Below are 13,938 nucleotides of genomic sequence, written 5' to 3'. Positions count from 1 at the left end.
ACCCCCCCTCCCCAACCCACCTATGCAGGTGGTGGTTCAGGCTCCGGCCTATTGTCCTCCAGAGTGCCGACTGACCCGATCAGCCTCGGACCGTAGGCAGACTCCCCCTGCTCCGGATCATGGGCAGACCTCCACCTCTCCACCCTGTATGCAGACTCAGCAATTAAACAGTTAATCTCTTTAAGTTCTGAATTGTCAGGCTTACTCAGTTCAAGGTTGCTGCTAGACTCGCTTGGGTTTTGGTCATCGGCAGACTCTGGGCAGATGGGCCACTCTGGCTGATCCTGGCCGCTGGGGCAGTCTGGCAGCTCCGGGCAGTCTGGCCACTCTGGCAGCTCCGGGCAGTCAGGCCACTCTGGCAGCTCTGGCAGCTCCGGGCAGTCTGGCCGCTCTGGCGGCTCCGGGCAGTCTGGCCGCTCTGGCGGCTCCGGGCAGTCTGGCCGCTCTGGCGGCTCCGGGCAGTCTGGCCGCTCTGGCGGCTCCGGTCAGTCTGGCGGCTCTGGCGGCTCCTGACTGACGGGCGGCTCTGGCGACTCCTGACTGACGGGCGGCTCGGGCGACTCCTGACTGACGGGCGGCTCGGGCGACTCCTGACTGACGGGCGGCTCGGGCGACTCCTGACTGACGGGCGGCTCGGGCGACTCCTGACTGACGGGCGGCTCGGGCGACTCTTGACTGACGGGCGGCTCGGGCGACTCTTGACTGACGGGCGGCTCGGGCGACTCTTGACTGGGATGACGCACTTGAAGCCTGGTGCGTGGTGCTGGTACTGGACGTACCAGACTGGGAACACGTACCTCCAGGCTAGTGCGGGGAGCAGGAACAGGACGAGTCGGACTGGGCTGACGCACTTCCGGGTCCGCACGAGAGACAGGAACTGGAAACACCGGGCTATGGAGGCGCACAGGCGGTCTTGATCTTACCTCCTGCACAACCCGTCCTGGCTGGATGGAACTAGTAGCCCTGTACGAGCGGGGTGCTTGTACAGGGCGGACTGGGCTGTGCAGGGGCCTGATGGTAGCCGTGCGAAGAGCGGGAGTAGGGTAGCCTGGTCCGAGGAGGCGTACCGGCGACCAGATGCGCTGCGCAGGCATCCTCCTCCCAGGCTGGATGCCCACTCTAGCACGGCATCTGCGCGGGGCTGGAATGACGCGCACCGGACTGTGCGTGCGTATGGGTGAGATAGTGCGCACCTCAGCAAAACATGGCGCCCTCCATCTCATACGCTCCTCCATATAACCACGGGTAGCTGGCTTCCGGCTCTTCCTTGGCCTAGCCAAACTACCCGTGTGCCCCCCCCAAAAAAAATATTGGGGGTGCCTCTCGTGCTTCTCCCTCAGCGCGTCCAAGGCCTCGTACATCCGCCTCTCTGCCTTGGCTGCCTCAATTTCCTCCCGTGGGCGACGGTACTCCCCAGCCTGGTGCCAAGGTCCAGCCCCGTCCAGAACTTCCTCCCAGGTCCATTTCTCCCGCCAGTCCAACTCAAAATCCCTTTGCTCCTTCCTCTGCTGCTTGGTCCTTTGGTGGTGGGAGATTCTGTCACAGTTGTCGTAGTGATGAGACCAAAATGCAGCAGGTATGTGTATGCTCATCTTGACGTTTAATAAATTCAAAATGAACACCAAAATAACAAAAGAACGACCGATCAACAAAACAGTCTGGCAAGGCACAAGGCTAAACACAGAACAATCTCCCACAAATGACAAACACAAACACACCCTAATATATGGGACTCTCAATCAAAGGCAAATAGACAACACCTGCCTTCAACTGAGAGTCCCAACCCCAATTAACCAAACATAGAAACAGACTCACTTGACTAAACATAGAATACATGAATATCAAACAGTGCCCAAACACCCCGGAATACTTCAATCAAATGCCCCTTCAACAAACACACCACCCCGAACCACATAAAACAAATACCCTCTGCCACGTCCTGACCAAACTACAATGACAATTAACCCTTATACTGGCCAGGACGTGACAATATTTACATTTTAAAAACCTCACCTAGCGAGGGTATCGTTTTCTTAGCATGGGAGGAGAATTCTCCACCTGGGCGGACTGTGAGAGGATCATGTACAAACACAATGATATCCTTGGGCATGCTGTAGTCTTCAAATCTGGAGGATAAGTTGTCCCTCAGCTGCTTGATGAAATCTTCCATCACCTCTGTGACAATGCTGCAGCCTGGTCCCTCTGCTATCGTTTCTTCAGTGTGTTGAAGTGCAGTAGCCTTCCAGATGACAAGTCCAAATCCAACAACTCAAGCTTCCTAGTAAAGGCCTCAAATTTCTCCACCTTGTCCGCGACTGTTTCCCTCCTCCTTGTAACTGCAGATTTAACCCGTTTAAGTTAGAATATGTCTGCAAAAAAAGCTTTGTGTGCAGCTTGAAGTTAACGATTCAATGTTTCTGCGTCAGGCCCGTATATGGGGCAGGAAGGCCACTAAAACTTCTATGCTTAGATTCATAATTAGTCTGAGATTGAATTATTTGCAAACAGCAAATAAGACACACTGGCTTGGCATTGGGAAAAGATGGAGAGATGAAAGCATATCTCTGTACATTCTCTGAAATTTCATTATCCACCTTATCCACCTGGATTTTCATTATCGACCTTTCTTTTTGATACTTTTTGAGAGCAACATTTTATCTTGCTATCAAGTAAAATGTTATGAACAATTGTTGACGTTACAAAAAGTAGAGTAGCCTACATTAGGCTACATAGACCTGTTTTTCCCCACCAACCAAAGCACAGAGAAATAGACAAAAATAATAATTGAATAGAGACAGGGATTTTATGATTATAATCAGAACAAAATTATTATCTTATTGCCACTGAATTTATTATGTACTAATCATATGTGTTAAACATGTTACATGGGTAATGTAGGCCAATTAATTGTGCTAATATTATATACTTATTATGTTCCGGCCCGCCGTCATCCAATTGTTATAATAGGATTTGAAGCAATAGCCTACCCCGGTGTGGTCAACTATTTCGCGCTGCTCTGAGACAAGCATGGGGACTGGTCTTGACAAATCAATGAGATTTTAATTTTCACTGAATCTCTGTTTGGGTATTGGTTAGCCTACAATTAGGGTGTGAAAACGGTCACGTTTTACAGCGCCATTATTTCAACGGAAACCCTGAGAGTTTTGTTTTTCGAATTTCTTGGAATAGAAACACCATAAAATTAATCAAATTAATTAAGCTGAATTTAAAATCAATCCCATATACTATGTTCTTACAAAAAAGGTTAAAATCTCTAGTACAACCAATATTACAAAAAGTCAAATGCATCTCAAAGATGCTCTCTGGTGGTCAAACTACCACTAACTAGCATTAATGGCAAAAATGGCTGACAATTAAATAACATTCCATAGAATTCTGCGGCAGCCCGCAAGGTGTGCTGCAGTATGATGCAACTTTTACAGGAAGAACCACTGTACGGAAGGATCCCTCATCTGCCAGTAGATGTGCTCTTCAGAAAAATCCTGAACGACCCAGCTGTGACCAGTTACCTGTGGAGGAGAGAGTGAATTCCATTCCTGAAAGAAGGAGAGATAATTCCTTACCTGATCCGGAGCCTGTGGACTGATGGAAGAACTCAAGAATGGATAACACAGCTACCAAGTGGAAGAGATGATTGAGAAGAACTCAGTGGGGCTTCAGCACCTCTAGTCTCTCAAGATTAAAAAAATACTCAGAAGAGATCCAGTGAACAGACAAGCCCTCCAGTTACAATTGGATAGTCTGAACAGCCTAGTGGCTCACAGTAACCTGACACACTTGCATCTGACACTCACACTGAGCATTGTATTGCAGTTACACAAGTCAGGACCCATGTTGGTTGCATTGTCAGACCTGTTAACGATACGTCAGCCCCGACAAGCCCGAGAGCTTTACCCTGCCCAGCCACAGAATGATCTGTATCAGTCTGTGTAATGTTGGTTTTGTTCCCATCTATGGAGGAGAACTGAAGCATAAGATTCTGGTTCTGGTTCAAGACATTCTCAGTGACACTAAGCTTAATGTTCAAGCAGTTTGCAAGTCAGAGTTCAAAGATTAGGCAAAGCAACAGTTTGTAGTTACACAATCTTTCAGTAAAGATCCCAGTTTTCTTTTTACGTTTTCACTTTATTTTATTGATCAGGGCCAGTAATACACAGTGTGAATAGGTTGTGTGGGGTGTAGAAAGGCATCTTTCAACCAGTAGTTGGTTGGAGAGTTAGGCCAGCTATCTTTCCACTTCATCCGATGTTGATGTTGATGTTGTCAATTCAGTCTATGGAAACCTATGAGTTAACAAGTGATATACCCTTTACCCTATGGTTGTAAACTGTTGCTGAAATTCAGTGTGGGTGGGTGTAACAGGGTTAGAAATGTCCCTGTTGACTGACTTTCTCCATAATTATTTGTTTTTCATGCTATTCATGAGTTAAGTGACATCTACTGGCGTAATGTGGTACTGCAGTTCTGTGGTTACATCCTTTAGTTTAATTGACAATTTCTTGAGGTATGTATTGTGTGCCAGGCTGTCCCTTGTATTTTGATATATTTTGGGAAAATAACTTGTTTTAAGCTGTTAAACCATGTTAGCATGTATTGTGAGGGTTTAATTGGACTTCTTTCCAGTAAATGTAACTGTATGGACATTTTGGCAATTCGCTTCAGCTATGCTAGCTAGCTCCGTCCACTGTGTATTAATCAAATCAAATTTTATTGGTCACATACACCTGATTAGCAGATATTATTGTGGGTGTAGTGAAATGCCTGTGCTTCTAGCTCCAACAGTGCAGTAATATCTAACAACATATACCCAAATAGGAAATAGTATTTATTTATTTAACTAGGCAAGTCAGTTAAGAACAAATTCTTATTTACAATGATGGCCTACCAGAGAACAGTGGGTTAACTGCCTTGTTCATGGGCAGAACGACATATTTTTATCTTGTCAGCTCTGGGATTCAATCTTGCAACCTTTCGGTTACTGGCCCAACGCATTAACCACTAGGCTACCTGCCACCCCAGAAGGTGAGGTGAATTAAGACTATATACACATATGGACGAGTGATGTCAGAGCGTAATGGACTAAGATACAGTAGACTAAGATACAGTATATAAAACAGTATATACATATGAGATGAGTAATGCAAGATATGTAAGCATTATTAGGTGAATGAGATACCGTAGAATATTATAGAAAACAATATAAACACATGACCTCGCCTTCTGGATGATAGCAGGGTGAACAGGCAGTGGCTCAGGTGGTTGATGTCCTTGATGATCTTTTTGGCCTTCCTGTGACATCGGGTACTGTAGGTGTCCTGGAGGGCGAGTAGTTTGCCCCTGGTAATGTGTTAGGCAGACCGCACTACCTTCTGGAGAGCCTAGCGGTCGCGGAGCCCAGTTGCACACGGCGGGGTTCAGACCCAGGGCCTCAAGCTTAATGATGAGCTTGGAGGGTACTATGGTGTTGAATGCTGAGCTATAATCAAACAGCGAACTTACGTAGGTATTCCTCTTGTCCAGATGGAACAGGGCAGTGTGCAGAGTGATGGCGATTGCATCGTCTGTGGATCTATTGGGGCAGTAAGCAAATTGAAGTGGGTCTAGGATGGCAGGTAAGGTGATATGATCCTTGACCAGCCTCTCAAAGCACTTCATGATGACAGAGGTGAGTGCTACAGGGCGTTAGTCATTAAGTTCAGTTACCTTTGCCTTCTTGGGTACAGGAACAATGGTGGCCATCTTGAAGCATATGGGGACAGCAGACTGGGATAGGGAGAAATTGAATATGCCCGTAAACACACCAGCCAGCTGGTCTGTGCGTGCTCTGAGGAAGTGGCTAGGGATGCCGTCTGGACCGGCAGCCTTCCGAGGGTTAACACGTTTAAATGTTTTACTCACGTCAGCCACGGAGAAGGAGAGCCCACAGTCCTTGGTAGCGGGCCGAATAGGTGGCACTGTGTTATCCTCAAAGCATGTGAAGAATGTGTTTAGCCTGTCCGGAAGCAAGATGTCGGTCTCGGCGACGTGGCTGGTTTTCCTTTTGTAGTCTGTGATTGTCTGAAGTCCCTGCCACATACGTCTCATGTCTGAGCCGTTGAATTGCGACCCCACTTTCTCTATATTGACGTTTAGCATGTTTGATTGCCTTGCGGAGTGAATAACTTACACAGGTTATATTCTGACATATTACCAGTCACCTTGCCGTTGTTTTAAATGTGGTGGTCGCACTTTCAGATTCGCGCGAATGCTACCATCTAGCCACGGTTTCTGGTTAGGGTAGGTTTTAATAGTCACAATGGGGACTACATCTCCTATACACTTCCTTATGAACTCAGTCACCGTATCCCTAGATTATTTTTACTATGGGTCATGCTAACTGTCTGCTAATGTTAGCATGGACTTTGTGAAAAGTGAAATTATTATTTGGAAACAAGCGTTTTAATTCATACTATCAAGTGATATCCTCTGGGTCCACATTGTACATTTTGTTGTATATGTCTGTTACCCAAAATAAATTCAATTAAAAAATATATATTTTGTGATATCCAGATCCTGTGTCTTAACTTCAGTAACCAAGAGAATTTCCAGGTACAGTACCAGTCAAAAGTTTGGACACACCTACTTTAAAAAAAACAAGTTTCTACATTGTAGAATAATAGTGAAGACATCACAACTATGAAATAACACATATGGAATCATGTAGTAACCAAAAAAGTGTTAAATCCAAAATATATTTTATATTTGAGATTCTTCAAAGTACCCACCCTTTGCCTTGACAGCTTTGCACACTCTTGGCATTCTCTCAACCAGCTTCATGAGGAATGCTTTTCCAACTGTCTTGAAGGAGTTCCCACATATGTGACTCACCACTTGGATTCGGTCTTATGTAGCAACATTTTAAATTCTGTTTTTTACATTTGATAAAAGTAGAGACTCAGAACTACAAAATTATATACCATACACTGCATTTGAGGAAACAATGGGAAAGTAATTCTGCTTTGAATGTTGATCAACTTGTTAACCTCTCTAGGCTAGGCGGGACGAATTCGTCCCACCTACGTAACAGCCACGGCTATCCTGTGGCGCGATTTTCAAAACCTTAAAAATCCTATTACTTCAATTTCTCAAACATATGACTATTTTACAGCCATTTAAAGATAAGACTCTCGTTAATCTAACCACACTGTCCGATTTCAAAAAGGCTTTACAACGAAAGCAAAACATTAGATTATGTCAGCAGAGTACCAAGCCAGAAATAATCAGACACCCATTTTTCAAGCCAGCATATAATGTCACCAAAACCCAGAAGACAGCTAAATGCAGCACTCACCTTTGATGATCTTCATCAGATGACAACCCTAGGACATTATGTTATACAATACATGCATGTTTTGTTCAATCAAGTTCATATTTATATCAAAAAACAGCTTTTTACATTAGCATGTGACGTTCAGAACTAGCATACCCCCCGCAAACTTCCGGGGAATTCGCTAACATTTTACTAAATTACTCACGATAAACGTTCACAAAAAGCATAACAATTATTTTAAGAATTATAGATACAGACCTCCTCTATGCACTCGATATGTCCGATTTTAAAATAGCTTTTGGTGAAAGCACATTTTGCAATATTCTAAGTACATAGCCCAGGCATCACGGGCTCGCTATTTAGACACCCGGCAAGTTTAGCACTCACCATAATCATATTTACTATTATAAAAATTTCATTACCTTTTGTTGTCTTCGTCAGAATACACACCCAGGACAGCTACTTCAATAACAAATGTTGGTTTGGTCCAAAATAATCCATCGTTATATCCGAATAGCGGCGTTTTGTTCGTATGCGTTCCAGACACTATCCGAAATAGTAAAGAAGTGTCACGCGCTTGGCGCAATTCGTGACAATAAAATTCTAAGTATTCCATTACCGTACTTTCGAAGCATGTCAACCGCTGTTTAAAATCAATTTTTACGACATTTTTCTCGTAGAAAAGCGATAATATTCCGACAGGGAATCTCCTTTTCGGCAAACAGAGGAAAAAATCCCAAAGGCGGGGGCGGTCGGGGTCACGCGCATAAGCTAGTGTCTCTTGATCGGCCACTTGAGAAAGGCGATAATGTGTTTCAGCCTGGGGCTGGAATGACGACATTCTGTTTTTTCCCGGGCTCTGAGCGCCTATGGACGACGTGGGAAGTGTCACGTTAGAGCAGAGATCGTTAGTAAATGATAGAGATGGAAAAGAAGTTCAACAAATGGTCAGACAGGCCACTTCCTGTAAAGGAATCTCTCAGGTTTTGACCTGCCATTTGAGTTCTGTTATACTCACAGACACCATTCAAACAATTTTAGAAACTTTGGAGTGTTTTCTATCCAAAGCTAATAATTATATGCATATTCTAGTTTCTGGGCAGGAGTAATAATCAGATTAAATCGGGTACGTTTTTTATCCGGCCGTGAAAATACTGCCCCCTATCCATAACAGGTTAAAGTATGGGTTGTGGCGTGTCAGAGTACATTTTTTTATTATTTCACAAATTACTGGATTTGATTTGGCCAAGTGCGCTCTCTGCTTAGCAGTGGCCTCTGCTCAGTTTGGCAGCTGCGTGAGCGTGCGAGGGAGATGCCCATGTGCTTCATGGTTTACCAGATCTTTTTTCTGCTGTTTTCTTGAAGATCACTCCGCGACACACGTGATGTTCAGCAGCAGATGATGCATTGTCTGCCACTGACTTGTCATTCCCACTCGCAATCACTCACCACAGTCATCAAATGGATTCATGCTAGCCACAACTTCTGAATGAGCTCAATTGTCATGAAACACATATTTTTTGTATTTATTTTATTTCACCTTTATTTAGCCAGTTAGGCAAGTTGAGAACAAGTTCTCATTTACAACTGCGACTTGGCCAAGAATAAAGCAAAGCAGTTTGACACATACAACAACACAGAGTTACACATGGAATAAACAAAACATACAGTCAATAATACAGTTGAAGAAAATCTATATACAGTGTGTGCAAATGAGGTAAGAACAGGGAGGTAAGGCAATAAATAGGCCATGGTGGCGAAGTAATTACAATATACCAATTAGGCACTAGAGTGATTGATGTGCAGAAGATGAATGTGCAAGTAGAGATACAGGGGTGCAAAGGAGCAAGATAAATAAATAAATACAGTATGGGGATGAGGTAGTTGGATGGGCTATTTACAGATGGGCTATGTACAGGTGCAGTGATCTGTGAGCTGCTCTAACAGCTGGTGCTTAAAGCTAGTGAGGGAGGTAAGAGTCTCCAGCTTCAGTGATTTTTGCAATTCATTCCAGTCATTGGCAGCAGAGTACTGGAAGGAACAGCGATGAGTTTCTCTTTCATACAAACTTATAACGAGGAGCGCCCACAATGTGTTTTGTGCGGGGAAGTGCTTAGTAATGAAACGACACCTCCTGACCAAACATCCACAGCATGATGGTAAGCCCAGGGAGTTCTTTCAGAACAGGGCAGCATGCTTCAGGAAATAGTGCTACGACAGTGGAAAAGTAAGTAAGCTATCAAGGCATTGTTGTCATTTTATAACAGGTGATGATAAGCAGAAATAAGGGAGTACTAACTAACTCTCATAGTAGTAGATGTGAGTTTCTCTTTCAAACAATCTCCTGGCCTTGTACACAGCTAATAGCTATCATTCGCCAAAGCAAGCTAGCTACTGATAGTGCAACCCTAGTAACAGTACAGATGAAGATGAAAATGATCAGGCCTAGTGTACATCTTACTGTAGAAATGTTAATTGACCAAGAAGTTTAATTGACCATGCCTGGAGATCCTGTGTCATAACTGCAGTAATCAAGAGAATTTCACCAAGATACTGTGTGTGGTTGTCTTTCCAGTGTGTCTCCAGAGAATAAATATATCAAGAGTGAGGGGAAAAAAACCTCCTGTGTCCAGTCTCAGTTCATTTGGCCATTGTTACATTGGCAGTAGCCTAACAGGGGAATGCCATATGCCATTTGGGTGTCATGAAAGCTCCAATAGCCCCTCCAGTGGTCGAGTCAGAGACAGCAGCACCACACCACAAACACACCAATACACTTATACACACACACGAACACATACATGACCCCGAAGATTTAAGTAATGGGACACCAGATAATGTGATTTTCAGTTTATGTTCTCTGATAACTTATCTTATGTTCCCTGTCGATGGTATAAGGTGAAGGGGAGAAAATGTACTGAGAATCAGGCCGAGACTGACAGTCTGAACATGCCATGCTGAGTTAGCATTCTGTAACCATTCAACAGTTGGATAGACATCACCACCTGGTGACCGAGAGGTGGCTGCAACTTTGGCTCTGTTTTTCATCTCCAAACCAATTGCATGTAATTGAAGCAAGCCAGCTACATACCAGTGCTTCCATCTCGTGGTATGATATATGATGGAATCTTTGTATGCCATCTGAGCATGCAACAGGAAAAAAATTAACAGACCATGACAGATTATTAAAGCTACTGTCTGAGATTTGGGAATCAATTCAATGGTCATTTCAACTCTTGTCAGTCCTTGTATGGACTGGAGAGCTGTCTATGATTTTGAGAGGGTTTATATTTCCCCTAGCCTCATCGTTAGGCTGTATATCAAAAACGTAAAATCTCAGATTGTAGCTTTATTGCTAATGTTTCGTAACAGGATGATCTTTTATTCAATGACTCAAATCTGCTTTATTTGATCAGATAATTTGATTAAGCTACTCTTTTAATTTGCTCATTCAAAACCAGTTTCTTACGGTGCATTCAGAAAGTATTCAGACCGCTTGACTTTTTCCACATTTTGTTACGTTACAGCCTTATTCTAAAATTGTTTAAATAGTTTTTTCCCCCTCATCAATTTACTCATAATACCCCATAATGACAAAGCGAAAACAGGTTTTTATAAATTTCAGCAAATTCATAAAAAATGTAAAACTAAAATATCACATTTACATAAGTATTCAGACCGTTTACTCAGTACTTTGTTGAAGCACCTTTGGCAGTGATTAAAGCCTTGAGTCTTCTTGAGTATGACACTGCAAGATTGGTACACCTGTATTTGGGGAGTTTCTTCCATTCTTCTCTACAAATCCTCTCAAGCTCTGTCAGGTTGGATGGGGAGCGTTGTTGCACAGCTACTTTCTGGTCTTTCCAGAGATGTCTGATCGGGATCAAGTCCGGGCTCTCGCTGGCCACTCAAGGACATTCAGAGACTTGTCCCGAAGCCACTCCTTCATTTTCTTGGCTGTGTGCTTAGGGTTCTTGTCCTGTTGGAAGGTGAATCTTTGCCCCAGTCTGAGGTTCTGAGCACTCTGGAGCAGGTTTTCATAAAGGATCTGTACTTGGTTCCGTTCATCTTTTCCTCGATCCTGACTAGTCTCCCAGTCCCTGCCACAGAAAAACATGTTCACAGCATGACGCTGCCACCACCATGATTCACTGTAGGGATGGTGTTAGGTTTCCTCCAGACGTCCCGCTTGGCATTCAGGCCAAAGTTTTCAACTTCGTTTCACCAGAGAATCTTGTTTCTCATGGTCTGAGAGTCCTTTAGGTGCATTTTGTCAAACGTCAAGCGGGCTGTCGTGCCTTTTACTGAGAACCTTCCAGTAGGACAATCATATCTGCAGCACTCCACCAACCAGGCCTTTATGGCAGAGAGGCCAGATGGAAGCCACTTCCATCTGGCCTCTCTGCCATAAAGGCCTGGTTGGTGGAGTGCTGCAGATATGATTGTCCTACTGGAAGGTTCTCCCATCTCCATAGAGGAACTCTGGAGCTCTGTCAGAGTTACCATCGGGTTCTTGGTCACCTCCCTGACCAAGGCCCTTCTCCCCCGATTGCCCAGTTTGGCCGGACGGTCAGCTCTAGTAAGGGTTTTGGTGGTTCAAAACTTCTTCCATTCAAGAATGATGGAAGCCACTGTGTTCTTGGGGACCTTCATTACTGCAGAAATGTTTTGCTACCCTTTCCCAGAGCTGTTCCTCGACACAATCCTGTCTCTGAGCTTTACGGACAATTTCTTCGACCTCATGGTTTGGTTTTTGCTTTGACATGCACTGTCAACTGTGGGACCTTTATATAGAGAGGTGTGTGCCTTTCCAAATCATGTCCAATCATTTGAATTTACCACAGGTGGACTCCAATCAAGTTGTAGAAACATCTCAAGGATGATGAATTGAGCTCAGGATGCACCTGAGCTCAATTTCGAATCTCATAGAAAAGGGTCTGAATACTTATGTAAATAAGGTATTTCTGTTCTTTATTTTTTGTATTTTTGCAAACATTTCAAAAAAACTGTTTTTGCTTTGTCATTATGGATTATTGTGTGTAGGTTGGTGAGTACATTGTTTTTATTTAATCCATTTCGAATAAGGCTGTAACGTAACAAAATGTGGAAAAAGTCAGGTTCAGCAAATCCCCTTATTGTTTGGGATACCTTTAAATATACCTTCAGAGGTCATTCAATTCAATATTCATCAGTAAAAAAATGCAGTTTCTGTATAAAGAGACAAGACTAATAAGGGAAATACAGGAACTAATAGTACAGGTATTAAAAAAATAAAGCAAACTGGATGGAATTTGAAGGAATATTCACAAATTTCTTCCTGAATCTCCAACACAGGAACGCTACCAAAATATTTGCAGAAACTCATGGTTCTCCAAATTATATTTTATAAGAGGAAGATACATTTTTTTAAGCAGATGTTTTAACAAATGCACAAAAAGATCAGTGCGAAGGCCAAATTACAGAGGAATAACTTTTTGAGGCTATTAAATCCTTTCAGTCTAGAAAAACCCCAGGCCTTTATGGCATACCGGTTTTTAGCCACAATCGGCCCCAACCACAATTAATACATTTGGGCACAGTCGATAGCGTACCTGGACTTCGGGCTAGTATGTTGAGGGTCCGAAACCTGCTCCCTGTTTGCTATAATGAATGAGTTTGATACACCTGGTATTGGATATGGCTGAAAAAAACTTGTTAAATAGTTATTAAATAGTTATGTCCATGTATGCTGGCTGATGAATCATGTTTTATATTAAGTCCGCAAGCTAGACCCCATCAATGTCTCATTGAAGATCTATATAACTTTTCTGGCCTCTCTGGACTAAAACCTAATTATGATAAGTGTCCCATATTATGTCTTGGATCTTTAAAAAAACACAACTTTTACATTACACTGCAGTTTACCTATAAAATGGGCTGAAGGGGAAGTAGACATACTTGGTATATATATAAAACATATATAAATGAGCTCTCCACAATGAATTTCAATGGAAAACTAGTAAAAATAGGCAAGATCCTGCAACCATGGAGAGGTAAATACCTGTCTATTTATGGAGACATGTAACTGATTAAGTCCTTAGTCATATCGCTGTTTGCTCATTTACTGTCTACTCCTGATGATTTGTTTTTCAAATCATATGCGCAAAACTGGGATGCAAAACCTGTAACAGTATTCGTCGTCTGAAGAGGAAGAATCATCGGACCAAAACGCAGCGTGGTAAGTGTTCATGCTTTCTTTAATAAACTGAACACTAAAACAAAAATAACAAAGAGAAGAACCGAAACAGTTCCGTAAGGTGCAAAATATATATAATTTCTGGGTGGGTTGAAATTATTAAACATAAAAGCCGTAAACCTCTCTCTAATTTCTTCACTTATCCAAAAGTTTTACTTGAACCCAAAATGGTTCTCAAGTAGATTATTAAGAAAAGCTCATCCTTTGTTAAAAAAACTGCCTTTTTGCCTTAGTGCAGATTGCCATGTCTCATTTTCGATTAAAAAATTAAACCTTGTTCAAAGTATCTCTCTTTTTCAAACAAGCATTGCAGAGCTGGTTACAACTGCAATTTCATCCCCCAGAAAATATAGATATTATTAAAATATTACAA

The sequence above is a fragment of the Salmo salar genome, chromosome ssa24 (assembly GCF_905237065.1).
Source record: "Salmo salar chromosome ssa24, Ssal_v3.1, whole genome shotgun sequence".
Taxonomy (NCBI): Eukaryota; Metazoa; Chordata; class Actinopteri; order Salmoniformes; family Salmonidae; genus Salmo; species Salmo salar.
Note: the sequence above shows the minus strand (reverse complement) of the source record.